At 38.2% G+C, this 19,996-nt stretch overlaps 1 pseudogene; it reads left to right on the forward strand.

The window, feature by feature from the left end:
- LOC107601608 (ceramide kinase-like protein) overlaps positions 1–19,996 on the forward strand; it is a 59,896-nt pseudogene that overhangs the window by 21,070 nt on the left and 18,830 nt on the right.

Consider the following 19,996-nt stretch of genomic DNA (forward strand, 5'->3'; position numbering starts at 1 on the left):
GCAGGATCCTCACATGCGATAGCCTAGTAGCCGGGACAACTTCTTTATGTTTACAGACGTGACGTAATGACGCAGCGCCATGCTCGAATTTCTAGCGAAAACCTACCCGTAGCACTCAAATTAGAAAACATTATTATAAGCTAACCGTTGTGAATCGGGCTAAAGTAAGGCGATAGTTTTGAACACTGGCTCGTTATGTACTTGCTCAAATGTTGATTTTGGATCATTTTTAACCAAAAAAAGTTACGGACTGCAGCTTTAACTACTTTAGCTTACGAGTAGCTTTTAGATTGACAAGCATGTTTTGAAGTTATTTTTAATTATAGAAAACACTGTACTTGCGGTTAGGTTACTCAACTGCTTGGTATAGTAAATTTGCTCCGTAAAAAGCTCACACTGGAACAAAAGCACAGAGGAGGATATATGTGTGTGTGCACTAGCAATGATGTCTCATCAGTTTAATCAATGTCTAATCACCATGACTGTGACTCCCATCTCAATGCTTTAAATTACTTTCATTCTAGTTTTCATTCAAGTGTCCTCTTCTTTAACCACTTCACATTATGTAATCAAATGACCACAAAGAAACCTGTACAGGATGAAACAAAAGGAAGTAAAATCCACCAACAGACTTCTAGAGTGGGCAGTCAGGGGAAAGCCATGCTTTACCACCGCTCTTTGCCCCGACACAGGTCTTGAAAAAACGGTGTGACTGTATGACGGATGGCCTTATGAAACATGGAGGTGTTGTGTCAATAAACACAGTTCTGCTACATCCATCAAGCTGCCCTGACAGGAATGTGCAAACTGTATTGCCTGTGCCCTGCATTTAATTTACTTTTCACTAATGCCATTCCTCTAGTGTGGCATACTCTGCGGGACTCCCTCTACAGTGAGGGAGAATCTGGAGTGTTGTAAGTTAATAGACAACATATCCCATGATTTCAGAGTTGAAGGAATAAGGTTTATTGCTGTTTATTTGTCTGTTTCACTGTTATTATTAAGTATTTCAATATCATCCTCATAGAGAAGCCTGGAACTACTGTGGCTGTCTTACAGTTAAATCATCATTTTATTATTTTAGCTTATTTTTGAAAGTCAGTTTCTCTATAGCAACATTTGAACATTATCACTATTATTTTCACAGTAAAACTTCATCATTGACAAAATCAGTGACAAATAAAGAAAATGACTCTGCCGGGAGAGATTATCTCCTATTCCCACTAATTCAATTGACTCGGGGTTTCTGTAGAGTGACCACAATGAAACGAAGCTTTGGAATTAAATAAATAGAGTGGTGGAGGTATAGAGAGGTTCGAGCAGAAGCCTGAGTGGGAACAGATGGCGGTGGGTGTCCTGTGCAGTAATGTGAGAGGGTAGTTAATGTTCTGAAACGCAGAGGTGCGGCTTGGGATGCTCCTAATGAAGAAAGGCTTTCACACGAGGAGAGAGACTGTCATTTAGAGAGGCAGCTATACAACTCGGTCCATCTTGAGGCTCGGCGACAGATTTCAGAGTGGTTTAATTGGAGTTTGCCTCTGGGTAATCGTTTACAGTGGGGGGTCAGGAGAGAACAGGAAGGTTGCAGCCCAATGTAACGCTGGGGTATTGAAACTTTATTTTGTTGTTTGTTTTGGTTCTCGTAGAAGAACAGTTCACCAAAAAAATTTAAATTGCCATCAACAAATGTTGTTGCAAAGAAGAAATTTTAAACAAATTTTGTCCATACAATGAAAGTCAAATGGGTCTGATGTTGTTTTGGAGCCCCCCTGATCTTTATTGAATGGGAAAAAACAGTTCAAAAGTTTGTAAGGGTCAGTAAGATTTGGAAGAAATTAATACTTTTAATTAGCATGGTCAAAAGTGACAGTAAAGACTTTTACATAGTTAAAAATCTTACTTCAAATAAATGCTGTAACTTTCTATGCATCAGAGAATTCTGAAAAAATGCATCAGTTTCTGCAAAAAATATTATATAGCATCAAATTAGCATATTAGAATGATTTCGGAAAGCTCGTGTGACACTGAAGGCTGAAGACATGCCATTGCAAGAATAAATACATTTTAAAAATATATTAAAATATATTTTTTAAAACTGTATTTCAAACTTACAAATGATTTTTTGGGGGTTGAACTATCCCTTTAAATCCATTTAATTCTCAAGTGCTGAAGTCAACGAAGTCAACATAAAGAGCCAAACTGAAATAAGGTGTAATATTTTTAGTAAATCATATTTACACGTACCATTTTGGCAGTTGAACACATAACACTAAAACCCATTACAAGTGGTCAGGAAGGAAAACATGTATATGACTTTTAAATGTCTCTTGTGTGTTTGCTTTAGCTGACCATGATGTGAAGAAGCAGGAAGAGTATTTGGAGCTTAAGGACGTGTTTGCTGTGAAGGTAAAGCGGCGACGCTCTGCGGGGCAGCAGATGGGTGGAACTCTGCTGGGCATCACACTCTTCCAGTGCAAGAAGAAAGGGCTCAAACTCAAGGAACATGCCATCCACCTCAATATCCTCAGTGCGGACCACTGAGATTTGGTTCAAAAGCCTCAAAGAAATCCTCAGCGGTATGTTCACACACCAAAGCAGCTCAGCATCTACTATACACTGAAAAAAATTAAATCACAACTCAAACATTAGGCATTTTAGAATTCTTTTATCTTGGAGCTTCAGTGAATTTTATGATGTGCAAACATTAACCTGGTCAACATTTGCTTCACTTTATATTTTATTGTGTTTGCTGACATTTATTGAATGAAGATTGCCCAACCCAGTAATGAATTGGAGACAATTACTCTGTTCCTAAACCTAGTGAGTGTAGCAAGTGCGCTCTTGATTCAAGGTTACCTCAAGAGGTAGGCAGCGTTAATTATGCTGTCTTCTAAGATACTTTTTATGCCGAATTCTGTGGCAGCATGTATCCTTTGCAGTGAAGGCAATCTCATAATGCACTGATGAGAAACAAATATATCCTAAATGACGGAGAAAGTGAGGGAAATACTTACAACAACTTTGATTAATCTAGTTTAAATATAAACCATCTAATAAAAATATTAACCATTTTACCCAATATGTTTGCGTGCAATGCTCACTATAGCTCAAAAGTTTGAGGTCAGTAAGATTTTTTTTTTTTTTATAAATGTTTTTTTTTCAGCAAGGATGCATTAAATTGATCAAAAGTGACACTAAAGACGGTTCTAGCAAAACATTTAACAGCTTAACTGTTTTCAAAATTGATGATTTCTTGAGCAACAAATCAGCACATTAGAATTATTTCTGAAGGATCATGTGACACTGAACTGACTGGAGTAATGGCTGCTGAAAATTCAGCATTGCATCACAGGAATAAATTCATTTTTAAAATATATTCAAATAGAAAACAATTATTTTAAATTGCAATATTATTTTACAATTTTACTGTGCACTGCAAAAAAAATCTGTGACTTTTACGGTAAAATACCGGCAGCTGTGTTTGCCAGAACTTCACCGTAAAAAATATGGTAGCAACATTTTAGGTTTTACAGACTTAACTTAAATTCACAATAAAATACCGCATTTCATTAACTGATGTAATGCTAATAAACCAACATATTGAAGTACTAATATCTGTTTTGAACCATTGTAATGCACTGATAACCACCAAAAACAGGTGATGAACATAATACTTTTAATTAGCATGGTCAAAAGTGACAGTAAAGACTTTTACATAGTTAAAAATCTTACTTCAAATAAATGCTGTAACTTTCTATGCATCAGAGAATTCTGAAAAAATGCATCAGTTTCTGCAAAAAATATTATATAGCATCAAATTAGCATATTAGAATGATTTCGGAAAGCTCATGTGACACTGAAGGCTGAAGACATGCCATTGCAAGAATAAATACATTTTAAAAATATATTAAAATATATTTTTTAAAACTGTATTTCAAACTTACAAATGATTTTTTGGGGGTTGAACTATCCCTTTAAATCCATTTAATTCTCAAGTGCTGAAGTCAACGAAGTCAACATAAAGAGCCAAACTGAAATAAGGTGTAATATTTTTAGTAAATCATATTTACACGTACCATTTTGGCAGTTGAACACATAACACTAAAACCCATTACAAGTGGTCAGGAAGGAAAACATGTATATGACTTTTAAATGTCTCTTGTGTGTTTGCTTTAGCTGACCATGATGTGAAGAAGCAGGAAGAGTATTTGGAGCTTAAGGACGTGTTTGCTGTGAAGGTAAAGCGGCGACGCTCTGCGGGGCAGCAGATGGGTGGAACTCTGCTGGGCATCACACTCTTCCAGTGCAAGAAGAAAGGGCTCAAACTCAAGGAACATGCCATCCACCTCAATATCCTCAGTGCGGACCACTGAGATTTGGTTCAAAAGCCTCAAAGAAATCCTCAGCGGTATGTTCACACACCAAAGCAGCTCAGCATCTACTATACACTGAAAAAAATTAAATCACAACTCAAACATTAGGCATTTTAGAATTCTTTTATCTTGGAGCTTCAGTGAATTTTATGATGTGCAAACATTAACCTGGTCAACATTTGCTTCACTTTATATTTTATTGTGTTTGCTGACATTTATTGAATGAAGATTGCCCAACCCAGTAATGAATTGGAGACAATTACTCTGTTCCTAAACCTAGTGAGTGTAGCAAGTGCGCTCTTGATTCAAGGTTACCTCAAGAGGTAGGCAGCGTTAATTATGCTGTCTTCTAAGATACTTTTTATGCCGAATTCTGTGGCAGCATGTATCCTTTGCAGTGAAGGCAATCTCATAATGCACTGATGAGAAACAAATATATCCTAAATGACGGAGAAAGTGAGGGAAATACTTACAACAACTTTGATTAATCTAGTTTAAATATAAACCATCTAATAAAAATATTAACCATTTTACCCAATATGTTTGCGTGCAATGCTCACTATAGCTCAAAAGTTTGAGGTCAGTAAGATTTTTTTTTTTTTTTATAAATGTTTTTTTTTCAGCAAGGATGCATTAAATTGATCAAAAGTGACACTAAAGACGGTTCTAGCAAAACATTTAACAGCTTAACTGTTTTCAAAATTGATGATTTCTTGAGCAACAAATCAGCACATTAGAATTATTTCTGAAGGATCATGTGACACTGAACTGACTGGAGTAATGGCTGCTGAAAATTCAGCATTGCATCACAGGAATAAATTCATTTTTAAAATATATTCAAATAGAAAACAATTATTTTAAATTGCAATATTATTTTACAATTTTACTGTGCACTGCAAAAAAAATCTGTGACTTTTACGGTAAAATACCGGCAGCTGTGTTTGCCAGAACTTCACCGTAAAAAATATGGTAGCAACATTTTAGGTTTTACAGACTTAACTTAAATTCACAATAAAATACCGCATTTCATTAACTGATGTAATGCTAATAAACCAACATATTGAAGTACTAATATCTGTTTTGAACCATTGTAATGCACTGATAACCACCAAAAACAGGTGATGAACAGCTTTTCTAGGAGCTGAAGAGGGCAATACTTATATATAGAAGGTGCACAGTGTCATTCACAGAAACACTAAACACCATCATGGTGACACACATGATACTGAAATAATGCAATAAACATTAATTTAACAACATGAGATGTAAGATTAAACCATAATATACACAACTGATAAGAAAAAACTAAGAAACATGTTATTTCAACAAAAAAAACATCAAATATGGAGTGTCATGCAGGGAATTCTGGGAGTGTCAATTTACGGTTTTTCACTGTAAATTATACAATGACTTTTTCTTTTTCACTTCCAAAAACCGTATTTTTAACAGTATTTTACTGTAAAATTACATTAAATGTAATTACATTTATTCACCGAATATAGTATGGAAACTTACTGTTAACCAGTTAACAGGTTTTTACTTTAGCATTTTTAGTCTTTTACTGTTAAAATCACAATAATTTTTTACAGTGTGTCTTACTGGGATCAAATAAATGCAGCCTTTGGTGAGCATAACAGATTTAGTCAAAAACATAAAAAAATCTTACGAGACAGAGTATTTTTATGCTTATTAGAGAACTGTTTATTAGTTTAGCAACATGTGAACACCAAACTCAGATCAAGTTAGTCCTTTGCATGAGGAGAGCTATTTGAGCTGCCTATGTAGAGCATTAGACTCGCTCATTAGGTTTTGGAACAGAGCCTTTCTATCACAATTAAATGATTTCTCAAGTATGCATAAGACCTACAAATATGATGTGAAATAATGTTCAAGGTGTGTCAGCGACATCCTGGCTACACAAAAAAGTCATGAATAAACTCCACGGACTGGATTATAAGGTACTGTTGTTGAGAGAGCCGAGGGGCACCATTTATTTTGTGTGATGACCGTATCATTGTGTGGTGTGCCTGAAGGGGGGGTCGGAGGGGGTCTTGAAAGACGTGGTGTGCTGGCTGCAAGGACCTGCTGGATCAGACTAGAGGAACAGGTTGGTCCTACGGCCTCCCTGGAGTTTGTAATTATCTGTGCTCCACTCGCTAGCGTTCACTGCCAAGACGGGCCAGCGGCCTGCCTAGTGCTTCGCTGTGCGTGCAGGGAGACAGGTGTCCTTCCAAATGCGTCAGATCTCTTCGTTCTCCGGTTCTCGAAAACCGGGGGGAAGGATGCAAGGAGGAGATTTAATAGTGGGGGATTCAGTAAAAGCCCGTCTGAGACTCTCCCGAGGACCAACAAAATGATTTAGTATAAACTTCCTTCGTCAGCTAAATGAGCATTGAGCATGCCTTTGTGAAAATGAGCATGCGTAATCTCTGGTAATCCCGGTCTTCAGACAATGCAGTGTTGCACATTTTCTCTGATTTAATCTAGCATCACAATTAGGCTGGACGTTCAATTTCAGAAATCCTTCTTTGCCCGCTGTGCGTCCCACATACATTAAATACTGGACACCATACAAGTAGTAGGCTATATTTAAAACCGGATTAGATATGAGATATGAGTTTGGGGGAAATCTCTGGAAAGTGTTTTTGTCCGATGAGGGCCTAGTCATAATGCTGTATTAATGCCTGCTAATCCTTGGAATTTCAGTTACAGCACTGAATAAGAGGCGATGTAACAGCAGCAGTGCTCAGACGGTGCATTACTCACTGGGAATTTGGGAGGGATTGTCCAGGCCTCACAACTTTATACTGTCAAACCCCTCCCCCACCTCAGTGAACCCTTGCTAAGACTTTGGCCTTGTAACTTCTTCGCACAAAAGTGTTTCTGAGCTGTAGCCCTTTAAAGATTTAAATGCTGGCTTTCTGTGGGTAATTGTGAGTGAGGGCTGCATGTACTTCGGGTAGAACATGAATTAATTAACATAATTAAAGAATATGCCTTGAGGGAGCCCAGAGGAGAGAGGACATGCTTATTTAGTGCTGCGAGGAGAAAAATGAATACACAAAGATGAGATTCATTGTGGTGTTTTACAGTGGAGGTGTGTTAAGATATTTCAAAACCATTAAAATACAGTTTTTAAAAAAAAGTATATAGCCTGTAGATTTAAACCGTATATGTGTTGGCATAAAATTAGAATCTCTTATGGATCTTGTCTATATGTAAATTTACATCCAGTCTTCTATCTTCATGCCTTTGCTGGTAAACTTGGTAATTTTCCTCTCATAGGAATTGTGTCCACCTAGAAAAATAGCCACACTTTACACAGCAAAAAAAAAAAAACTTCTTAATTAGATTAATTTTCAGTGAAAATATCTAAAACTTAATTCTTAAAATAACATAAATTAACTTTTTTACTTCTGCATCAGATATTTAGACTTGTTTTCATAGTTTGTATCTTGGTACGATTGTATTTTGAGTGAAAACACTTTATATCACAATACTTAATATCCGATGCAATGTGCTTTGGATGTAAATGTAAGGAGTTTTAGATATTTCAACTGAAAGATTAAATCAAGATTAGGATTTTTTTGCAGTGCAGATCAAATAATAAACAGGTTTTTACTGAATAATTAATTTACAGCTGATGTAATTTCAGCGATACTAACCAAACAGAATTACAAGAGCAATTAGAAAACAAACAAACACTTGCATTAACTTGCATTATCACATTTTTTCCCTCTAACCTAAGGAAGGTCATTTGACAGATATGAGATATGTTGCTAATAAAAATATTTTTATATTATATTTTTATGATGATGATTCAAGTTTGAGTAGTGTGCAGGAATAGCATATTAGCATAGTAGTATACCATTCCAAATAGTATATTAGCAATAGCAAAGGCAGAAATAGTAAGAGTATAATGATAGTATGCTTTTTTGATTGCAGCCACAGTATTAAAGCTCAAGTAAACATACAAATGGCTGAAAAAGAAAGAAAAGGTCTTTACTTTTCACGCTTCACATTCAGTAGAGTTGTGCATCACATGGTTCTTAAAAAAATTGTTTTACTAAACTCCAGAACTATGACGAAATCACTCAAAATAATTTGAGTTCTTCTAAAATTATGAGAATTTTTTTTTTGTAAGATCTGATTATTTAAATCAGCAATATTTAGATTTTTACAGTGTAAATGAAAGATTTCAACCATTTTGGGCCATGATGAATCTATACTTCAGTACATTCTCTCTCCTATAGATGTAATAAAGCAACATTGATTAGGGCCCATGTCTTTCCTTCTCCAGGTTCTGATAAGCAGCAGCACAGCTGTCATGTGCTACATATTTATACCGTCACAAACACATACAGTTGTTAATAAAGCATGGCAGTTTGTTTGGTCCTCGTGGAAACGTCCACCCCACCCCCTGCATCTCATGCACATGCTCTCACACACACATAGATGCATGTTTTCCATAGCTGGATTATCTCTGTTATTTTATTGGCAGTTAAGGGAGTGCTGCAGAATCATTCTGCCCGAGGGGGGGGAAGCGGGCACTCTGGATTACAGGGGTGCTCACCTGTTACAGTGGTGTTTCCCAGGGAGGCGGCACAATGGAGGGTGTGTCCCAGCTGACACTCAGCACAAAAGGTGAATGGTCCAAACCCCCCCCCCAAGACCCTCAATCCCTGGTGTGATTTTATTCAAGGTGAGCTCTGAATGCCGTCTGCAGCATCACCATGGTTTTCTGACAAGCCATGTGATGTGTGCTGACACATGAGGTGCGGCCGCCCAGCTGACAGATTAAACCCTGCGGTCAGAGAGCGAGCGGTCGGGCCAGGCCACAGACCAAACGTGTGGGGAGACGGCCAGGAACAATAGTAGCACCTGTACTACAGTCTACTTGGGTCCAACGTGGTCGTTGAGTTGAACTGGAATAGACTCCTTGTGTCCTTAAACCCTCTTTTGAAAGATTAGTCTTGGCGGGTCAATCAGAGCCCGGGAAGCCTCCGCGCTCCACTCCGGACACATAATGTGCTCTTGGTGCTCTTGTCAAAGCGCATGGTCACACTCCTGCGTCAAGCTGGACTTTATTGTTGTAGCCCTAATGCAAGGAGAAAAGACAAACAGAGAGAGGAGAGAACTCAAGGGTCGAGCACCGGGTCCATCTCATTCCTCCAAAGGCTTTTGTGACCTATCTGAATTCATATGTGCATTTGGCATAAAGCACAACAGTTGCTATTGTGCGCCACGCATGAAATTGCTTTGAGTTGTTTAACAAGATAATAGGGGAAGCAAAATCTCCCTCGGAACGCGATTTAAAAAATGCGTCCAGAATTTGAAGGAAGCTGGGCCTTTGGCTGAGCTTGCGTGGCATTTACATGAGCTGATGTACAATAGCTCGATAGCTGAGTGGATAATGTTACACATTAACAGGGTTTCCATTAAGTCAACCTCTGCGTATCCATGGTGACTCTTTCCCCTTGGCTCCTAGGAAACAGATCAATCTGTGTATCTTATTGACCGGAGCGCTCTTACTTCAGCTGATGTTTTCTGACCAGCCCAAACTCTGTTTATATGCTGGTTAGAGTTGCTTGCTTTGATCCTGTTTACATTAAAGACAAAAAATTGTTAAAGTTTAAGTTCAGGTCCACAGTGACAGATTTAAAGGAATTATGTTTAATGTAGAACATCAGTGTATTTACTTAGGCTTCACTTAAAAGTTGATCATGGTCATACACAACTTCAGAAAACAAGATGCGAATGGACAGCACTGCAAAAAAATCCTATCTTTAGTGAGTATTTAAGTCCTGTTTTACAATTACAATATTTAAAAATCCTTGAACGAACATAAAAAGGTATCTGGACAATGTATATCACGATTTGTGGTAATATCTCAAATATTATTATATTTTGTCTTACTGATTTTTTCCCACTTGGTTTTAGTTTGATTATAAATAAAACAATTTAAAAAATCTGCCAGTGTAGTAATACAAAGTATACAAGGTACAATCTATGAAAATAAGTCTAAATGTCTTTTGCATCATTTCTTCTCAGGCAAATTCAACTTATTATAAAGATTTGACCTGAACATTTTTTTTTTAATTTACAGACTATATAGACTATATTTTTAAAGTAATTTTCCTTTTTGCAGTGAAAGTTTAAGAATTGCTCAGAAACTGTTAGATTTGTTAAACTGTTTATTGCACCCTTATACCTTTGGGGTTACAACAACGTATCACTTGGGCAGTAACCTTAAAGGGAGAACTTTGTATCTTATCTACCCCTAAAAGGTGTATAGTCATACAATGAACACTTTGGGGGTAAATAAGGTACAAAGGTATCCCTTTTAGGGTACTGCCCCAGTGACACGCTGTTGTAACACTAAAGGTAAAATTTTTGCACTGAAATTTTGGTACTTTGGAACTTTATTTTACAGTCCTGTTCCGCATCTACATACTATGTACTTATTATAGCAATTACAATAACTGGGTAATAACTAGGTACTAACCCTGAACCTACCCCTAAACCTAACCTTAACCCATGTAGTTATTACCCAGTACTTACTTGGGTAAGTGCACATACTGTAAAATAAAGTGTAACTGAATTTCTTTTGAAAGTGTCAAAATCAAATCAAATCTTGAGGTGCCTAAAGATTCCCATCCCTAAACGCCATCGTGTATCTGGGGCTCTGTCAGGACTTCACAGGGTGGACAGATGCTCCTGTGGGCTCTGCTGTAGGTACGACTGCAGTATCACTTTCACCGAGTGCTTTGTGGATTTTTTTTCTGCGTATTCCCAGTGGATCTTCCCCATTTCTCTGTCTGTCACACCCGCCCCCAGATAGACGTGTATGCAGACATAATGGAGGCACCTAACACATGGTGCTGTTTTCCCCCCTCTCTGGCTAATATTAGGAAAGGTGTTATTGTCCACACCAAGAACTACAATGGCTCTAATTGAACAATATGCATGTGCGTCCCATGTTTTAACATGGAATAATTAATTGAATGCATTACACGCTTAATTTTATTCTCTGAGCATCTCTGTTCATCTCATTATATGGTGCCTGTGTGAATTAATTGTTCCAATGAAAGCAAGTGTATTGATTTGAAGCCCAAACCTCCACCGCAGTTCCCCACCTTGTCTAGTGGTTGGAGCAGCTCCTGCCTGGTGATGCCCCTGCTGGAGGGGACAAATCTGGAGAGGGCTGGGTCTCCCCCACTGCTAATGCGCGCTAATGCCAGTCCCTGACACCATGCCAGATGCTCCATTCTTGGCAGAGGATCTAAGGAAATGTCGAAGCACTCGTCCCCCGTATGGAGATCTCACGGCCGGTAGGAAAGCGGGACAGGACAGTGACACTCTTTTTCTCTCTCCCATTCCATCTCCTGTATAGCCCCCAGATCTCTTACCTCCCCTCGGGCCTGCCGGATCCAGCTCTTCTCCGATCCTGACCTTTCCCACTGCAAGGCCCCAATCTGGGCTTATCTGTTGGAGGGCTCACTCCCCTCGCCAGTCAGCCAGCCAGCCAGGGATTTCAGGGCAAAAATAAGACATCTGTTCTTGAGGATTAGCAAATATTCTGTGCACCCCAGAAAGCCTGTTTGGGTATTGTGGGCTCTGCGAGTGGAACGGTTTATGGGTTACTTAAGTGCAGTTTGATGGCTGTGTTATGTACGTTGCGACTCTCTTGTACTCTGTGTGCCTTTTTAACTGGGCTTGGCCAAATCAACATACTGTTAATTGTATAAAAATTACAACTTATTTTACAAATCCCTAACCGAATTTCTCTAAGCCCTTTCAGAACCCATTCTGACTCAGACATCTATCTGTCTGTCTGTCCGTCCGTCCGTCCGTCCGTCTATCTATCTATCTATCTATCTATCTATCTATCTATCTATCTATCTATCTATCTATCTATCTATCTATCTATCTATCTATCTATCTATCTATCTATCTATCTATCTAAGAAAAGCCTATACATCTTAAAGTTTGACTTGATAAACTTTTTTAGTTAAAATCAGAGTTATGAATTTCAATTTATTTTAATTCTACTTCCTTGCATTTAAAATCAAATGATTTATTTGGAATTTAAAAGCATTCTCATTCTGAATTCTACACGGCACATAACCCAGAAAACAGGGTGAATTCGCTATCACACAAATAACGCTACACTGTAATATGAAGCATCGATGCCTTGCAATCAAACCATGACTGGACCGCATGGTCAGTCCACTCACTAGCGCAGTGGGCGAGTGTTTACGGGCAGTCCTGGGGCTTTGTTTGTCTTTGAAATCAATGTGTAACCTGACCCCGCTTTCAGGTAATTTACCCCTGATTATGGGAAAAGTGCTCCCCTGTGCCAAATCATCTTCTCCACAGGGAGACCCTCAGCCACACCATTCAGATGCTCTTTACCTTTCCCATCAGCACCCCCTGTGCGTTGAGACGGGGGCTGGACAGAGACAGATGTAGCTACTGTGTTGGGTGACATTAGCCGGTCTTGATAGCCCTCAGGGGTAAAACAGCCTTAAGCCTCTGAGTCATAGGGCGACTGCATCGCTGCAGAACGTGCTGACCTCATGGAATGTCCGCAGGTGGCAGAGACACATGTCTGAAATGTGGACGTCACTACAAAGCTATTGAGAGGACAAACAGAACCAACTTGCTCACATGAAGGGCACAATACATGTGGGTGAATGTCAACAAAAACATGCCCAGGTCATATTTCATCCAGGTCATATACACTCTCAGAAAATAAGTTACAAAGCTTTCACTGGATGTACCCTAATGCATAAAAGATAAAAGGTACATAGTACCTTATTTACCCGTTCCTTAAAAGCATATATTAGTACCTAAAGTCTACAAACATGTACCATTTTGGGGTATATAAGCTACAAATATGTACTTTTCAGCTTTTGTACCTTAAGGTACGTCCCAGTGACAGCTTTTTTCTGTCTGTTTTGTGAGTGTATTTAAAAAAAAAAAAAAAAAAAAATCTGCACAACAAATGCTACCATTAAAAAAACCTTATTATTATTACTTTTTATAACATTTTTAGCGAAAAATAGGAATAAATCTCTTGCAGCTTTATTATACAACACAATATTTAGATGAGTCATCTGGTGTCCCCGAAAAGTTATAGTTAACGTGTGAACGCTGAAGTCTCTTTCAAGCTGCTAATCACATTTTTTCTGTCTGTTTTGTGAGTGTATTTAAAAAAAAAAAAAAAAAAAAAAATCTGCACAACAAATGCTACCATTAAAAAAACCTTATTATTATTACTTTTTATAACATTACTTTTTTGTGAAATGCACCCATTTTTAGCGAAAAATAGGAATAAATCTCTTGCAGCTTTATTATACAACACAATATTTAGATGAGTCATCTGGTGTCCCCGAAAAGTTATAGTTAACGTGTGAACGCTGAAGTCTCTTTCAAGCTGCTAATCACTGTGGCCTTTTGCGGGAACACAAACAGGACTCATGGAGGCGAAACCTGAGTGTGGCCCCTTCATCTGGATTGTCTTTCAGTGAGATCCTGGGAGCCACCATGCATCACTCGCACAAACATGGGATTATGTGCCATAGTAACACGGTATCGTGCATGCAGACGGGCTACGTCCCCACTCTCCCTTCTGTGGTGTTTAGATTTCTCCTGAACTCCAGCTCAGATACGATCATTAAAACAACAGAAACACAGTTTCCTGTTTCAGTGTAATGAATTAATAAGAGATGAGGGCTCTGTTCCAATATCTTATGAGTTGTCTTGTTGTCTACTGTGACTATAGACAGCTAACTTCTAAGGCAGGATCCTAACTGGAATAGAACCTCATACGTAACTGATTTGGAACATTCTAACATACAAGTTTGGTCTTAGCATGTTTCTAAGCTAACAATGTAATATGCTAATAAAAAAAATACAATAAACTCTAATAAACTGAATAAATAACTGAAGTCAAGCACCAATACTATTCTTGCAAAAGAGGAGAATAACTCCTGGAATGAAACAATGAATGAATGAATCAATCAATCAATCAATCAATGAATCAATCAATGAATCAATCAATCAATTGTTTTGTGATGATGCAAACTTTAGTGTGGGTATTAATATTTTTCTTATACGTGATCAGGACAAGTAAAATATAAATATATATATATTTTCATAATTTAAACTAAAAATTAAATATTCTCATAATTAAAAATAAAATATAAACAAACATTTTCATAATAAATATGAATGATAAATGAATAAATAAAGGTAAACATTTTCAAAATAAATAAATATAAAAATAAAACAAATAATAAAACTTATAAATGTATATATGCCAATAAAAGTTGACATATATACATTTATAAGCATCTCTCTTTTTTTTGGTGAGCAATCTTTTCACTGAGTTCACTGCAGTGCATTCTGGGATTGCTCTCATACAAATTATGCATCATAGAAGGCAGTATAATTATGCTACCTAACTTTTAGCATAGCCATTGCCATGTAACTATGATATAATACTGTCTATATAGGTAGCACACAAGGTTTTGGAACAGAGAGTCTCTTGGAAAAATCAGAGACTAAAAATAATCTCTCTATATAGCAAGTTTTTGTGTGGATATTTTGAACTACCTTTATGAAACGGTGATGCAAATGTGCCCCCTAAATCTGATGCAATAGACGATCGTTGTTTTCATGTGTCGTGTGGTGGGCTCGAAGCCCCCTCGGTGAGGATGAGGGTTACTGAGCCTCCTGAGCCCCATTCACAGCTATAAAAGCAGCGGTGGTGCCGCCCCCCTGCACCTGCTCCCCGCGTGGACCCCATCATCCCAGCACCGCGGCCCCCAAGAGCCACATAGTGGGAGATGGGATCAGCATCCCCACGCTGAGCGAGACTCGCAACCTTCTTTCAAGATCCCAAATCCCCCCCAGCATCCCCACCTCACATCCTGCATCTACTTTCGTGCACGTTTTGTGTCTATTTGAACTGTGACCTTGGGCACCCCCTGGAACTCTTGCGCTGTGATGTCAGCAGGGGGTATGGCGGAGGGCAAGCCAAGGGTAGCGGCTCGTTAGCAGGTCGAGGGTCGAGAGCTTCAGGGGCCGGATTAGAGTAATGAGGGAGATGATGGAGGAAGGAGAGAGAGCATTGAGCTTCACCTTAGCTTCCATCGTTCTCAGGCACTCCAGAAAGGCCGGGAGAGAAAGCAGATCCCTAATTTCTGCTAATTATGATCCACTGTTACTCAATACTGGATTCTCTCTGCAAAGAAGGGAATACAGAAAATAGTAAATCAAACATTGATGGCAAATCCTGGAAAAAAAAGTATTACAGATAACACAAAATAATTTCCACATAAATATTAAACAGCACAGCTGTTTAGTACATTGATATTAATAAGAAATGTTTCTTGAGGTGCAAGTCAGCAGAATCATTTCTGAAGGATCATGTGACACTGACGACTGGCGTAATGTAAAAAATTCAGCTTTGCATCACAGAAATAAATTTGTTTTATAATATATGAAAATACAAAACGTTTATTTTTTAATTTTATTACTGTTATTATTGTATTTTATATCAATTAAATGCAGATTTGGAGAACACAAGAGGCTTTTTTCTAAAACATTAAAAATATATATTTTACTGACCCCAAACGTTTTAATGGTAGTGTAGGCCAGGTGCATGTGGACATATTTGCTGTTTGGGATTGACAACAGTAACAGGTGCAACTGTCAAACTGTACTGTTTGTCCTCAGACTGACCTGTTGTAAGAGCAGCTTAAAAACACTCTGAATGAATGAATAACCAAAATCAAGCACCTCTTCTATTCTTGCAAAAGCAGGGAATAAACCCTAAAAAAAAAAAAAAAAAAAAAATCATAATAATAATAGCAATAATAGTAATTATTATAATACATATATACATATATTATTTGTATTATTTATTTAGATAGATATATATATATATATATATATATATATATATATATATATATAAATAAATAAATACTGTAACCTAACCCTAACCCACACAGTACCTAACATTTTACAATTAATTAATTACAAATCAGGACATTCCCAAAAGGAGGTTTTGGGAAATTTTGTCAGATTTAGCTCAATTCTGGGTACAAATTTGTACCTATATAATATTCACATATAATGCATTGACCATGCCACTTTCTAGTTATTGGTATCACTCATCAAAAGCACATATCACATAGCAGTCAACCACTTCTCCCACCACAAAAACGCAAGCAGAGAGAGGCCGAGCCTACATGGTGCATGTATTTAAGCTTTCTCCTCATTCTTGGCAGACGTTCAGCCGCTGTAAACAACAGACACTGATCTGACCTTTTCAGTCGATGGAGACTGAACTCATGCTGTGTGAGAGCCATTCTGCAGCAAGGGTGGCAGACAAAAGCTGAACTCACGACAATAAATCATTATTATGTAGGACAGGGGCTTTGGCTCACATTAACAGATGTGCACTTCTCTAAACTGGATGAGTATCAAGCACTTAAATGAATGCCCATGGGATTCGTGACACAAGGGGATTGATGAATCTTCCCGTTCTTTGTTGTTTTCTTTGCTCTGCAGGTTTTAAGAACCGTCCCAAGTCTCTCAAAGTCTTCGTGAACCCCATCAGCCACAAGAAAGAGGCATACCAGATCTACCTGGACGAAGTTACCCCGCTCTTCAAGCTCGCTGACATAGAAGCTGATGTGACCAGTAAGTCTCATGCATCCGTACTGTACAAGATAACAAATGGTTAAATAGGTAGCTTTTCCTCTCAGGTTCAGCTTGAAATCTTCACACACAGGTGATTGCTGGCTCCTCAGGCCTCACTCGAGGTCAAAGTGCATTAGGGTCTGCCCTCAGGGTCTGTTCACTCATAGGATTCATCCCTCAGTGCTCAACAATTCCCTATATACTAACAAGCTGGTGCTTTACGCCATTAGGAATTTGCAGTGGATCATAGGAAATCAATATTTTAGTGTGAGGAATGTCAAGGTCCCTATGTTAATGCATCATTTGAATACACACTTAAATGGGAAATGAATAATGTTTACCATTTTAGCTACTCCATGCAATTTACTAAAAAACAAACATTTAGAGGGAAAAAAATATTACTAGATATGACTAATAATACAGAATATCAGAATATCCTACATTGACCTTTTTTTCTCAAAAAATCCTTGAAACGAAAAACTTATTTGAAAAGCAACACTGCATAAGATATCAAAACTTGTTTTTATAGATTCATAGTATCTTGAATTTAAATGCATTTCATCTTACTGCACTGGCAGATTTATTTATTTTTTTAACATTTGCTTTTAACTCGTTCATACTTAAAAGAAGTGGATAAAAACTGCCAGTGCTGTAAAACAAAATATACCTGTATTACCGATGCATGCTCTGAAAACATGTATTTAATATGCAGTGATGCTTTTCAATAAGTTTATCTAATTTAATTTTTTTTTTAGATATTTAAACTAGAAAATTGGACAAAAACATTGGTTAAAAATAGAATTAGTGTAGAATATTAAAGGGGTCATAGGATGCCCATTTTCCACAAGTTGATATGATTCTTTAGGGTCTTAATGAAAAGTCTGTAACATAGTTTGGTTAAAATTTCTCAATGGCAGTGTAAAAACACCTTTTTTACCCTGTCAAAAACAGCTCTTTTCAAATCAAGCTGTTTTTGTAGCATTTTTATTAGCACATTATTAGGAAAGGCGATATGCAAAGATTCATTACAAAACATTATACTCACTTCTTCTGTAGATGAGGCTGGATCATGAATGATTTGCGCGAACATAGAAGCATTTATGTAGATCGGGGGCGCATTCCCTTCAGAAACAATGTAATTCACTGCGAATTCAGCGGCTCAGATGTCGAGAGTAAATGACGACTGCGATGTTCATTATTACATCCAACAACAGAACACCTCAATCGCTTAGGAGTCATTCTTGTCTATAACTGCTCCAGCGGTGAAACAATGGCAGGCTGATGACAGCTCACTCAGGGTGGGTCTAAGGTAAGACACCAGTCCAGTCTATGCTGAAACGATACTGTCAATCAAACTATTGTGGGAGGGGCCTGTCTGTGTGATGTCACACAGACAGGCATCTGAGATCGGCTCGATTTGAGAAAGGGGAAAACATTTAACCAGATAAAAAAAAACACTGGGTGGATTTTTATCATTATAGGGTGGTTGTGTACACACACTGCCAACACACATTTCAGTTCAAACAACTTGTAAAAGTGCATGTAGCATCCTATGACCCCTTTAAGAGTGGGCCATCAAGTAACCACCTAGCAACCACTCAGAACACCCTGGCAACCATGTAGCATCTAGTCTCAGCCTCAGACGTCACGCCCACGGACCGTTGGCTGAACATTTGATGCATAAGGCACACAAAATTGGAAACACTTCGGGAGTTTCGAAGTCGTCATTGGATTGGTTGAATTATACAGGATTTCCGGGAGATGCGTTCTTTAATGTTCCACCTGGAAACAAATATGCCGTGACGCCAAACCCAACTCATGTTAGAAGAAAGCCGTCATGCTAGTCTCAGCCTCAGACGTCACGCCCACGGACCGTTGGCTGAACATTTGATGCATAAGGCACACAAAATTGGAAACACTTCGGGAGTTTCGAAGTCGTCATTGGATTGGTTGAATTATACAGGATTTCCGGGAGATGCGTTCTTTAATGTTCCACCTGGAAACAAATATGCCGTGACGCCAAACCCAACTCATGTTAGAAGAAAGCCGTCATGTTTATAACTGTGACAATGAGCGCTTATCAGGATCAACTAAACGCTGCATTTTCATAAGTATGTGAAATATTTAGCGGCGTACCTTTAAAATACGTCCAAGAGTTTTACACATTTCCACGCCCCTAAACATGACGTGGCACAAAACGAAATGTGATTGGTTGCTTTATCTGTCAGTCATGGCCTCTTGGGCGGTCCTTGGCCATTCAAAGCGGCCATGGTTCCCAGACCTTCTGCCGCCAGTCTGAAGGTCTGGCTACGTGAGACTACATAGCATCACACTAGCAACCTATCCAATGCTTTGCATAACCCACAACACCCCAGCATCATGGCAGTGAGCTTTGCATTAGCAAGCATATAGTTAATCAACACACTCATTGAAAATCATAACTATTTTTACATTTGAGTTGGTGGCTAAAGGGCTGTTCACACCAAAACGATACCTATAATGATAATTATATTAGAGTCCACACCAAACCATGTTAACTTTCTCTTTATTATAATTGCGTGCTGCTTTAAATCCTCAAGCTCTTCAAAGTCAGGTTGATTCTGATTGGCTGTCAATTTTTAGCTGGAAAAAACTATTGTGAAAGTGCTACCAGTGATATTGTTCCTCTGTGTTGTTGGGCCCTGTCCCAAATGGCACACTTCACGTGCACTTGCGGTCTTGCGGACCTACAGACTTACTGTACAGGGCCTTATAGTTAGAGTTGTGGTGGGGACTTCCCTATTCTCATAGAATTAAAACTTTATAGTTATCTTTATCATCCTTGGTGTGAACAGCCCTTAATTTGCATGAATTTGTGCAATCTTATTCATGTTTTTGTATTTTTTGTCTGCTTACGCCCCTCTGAT

This window comes from Sinocyclocheilus grahami, unplaced genomic scaffold, assembly GCF_001515645.1.
Source record: "Sinocyclocheilus grahami isolate Dianchi unplaced genomic scaffold, SAMN03320097.WGS_v1.1 scaffold308.1, whole genome shotgun sequence".
Lineage (NCBI taxonomy): Eukaryota > Metazoa > Chordata > Actinopteri > Cypriniformes > Cyprinidae > Sinocyclocheilus > Sinocyclocheilus grahami.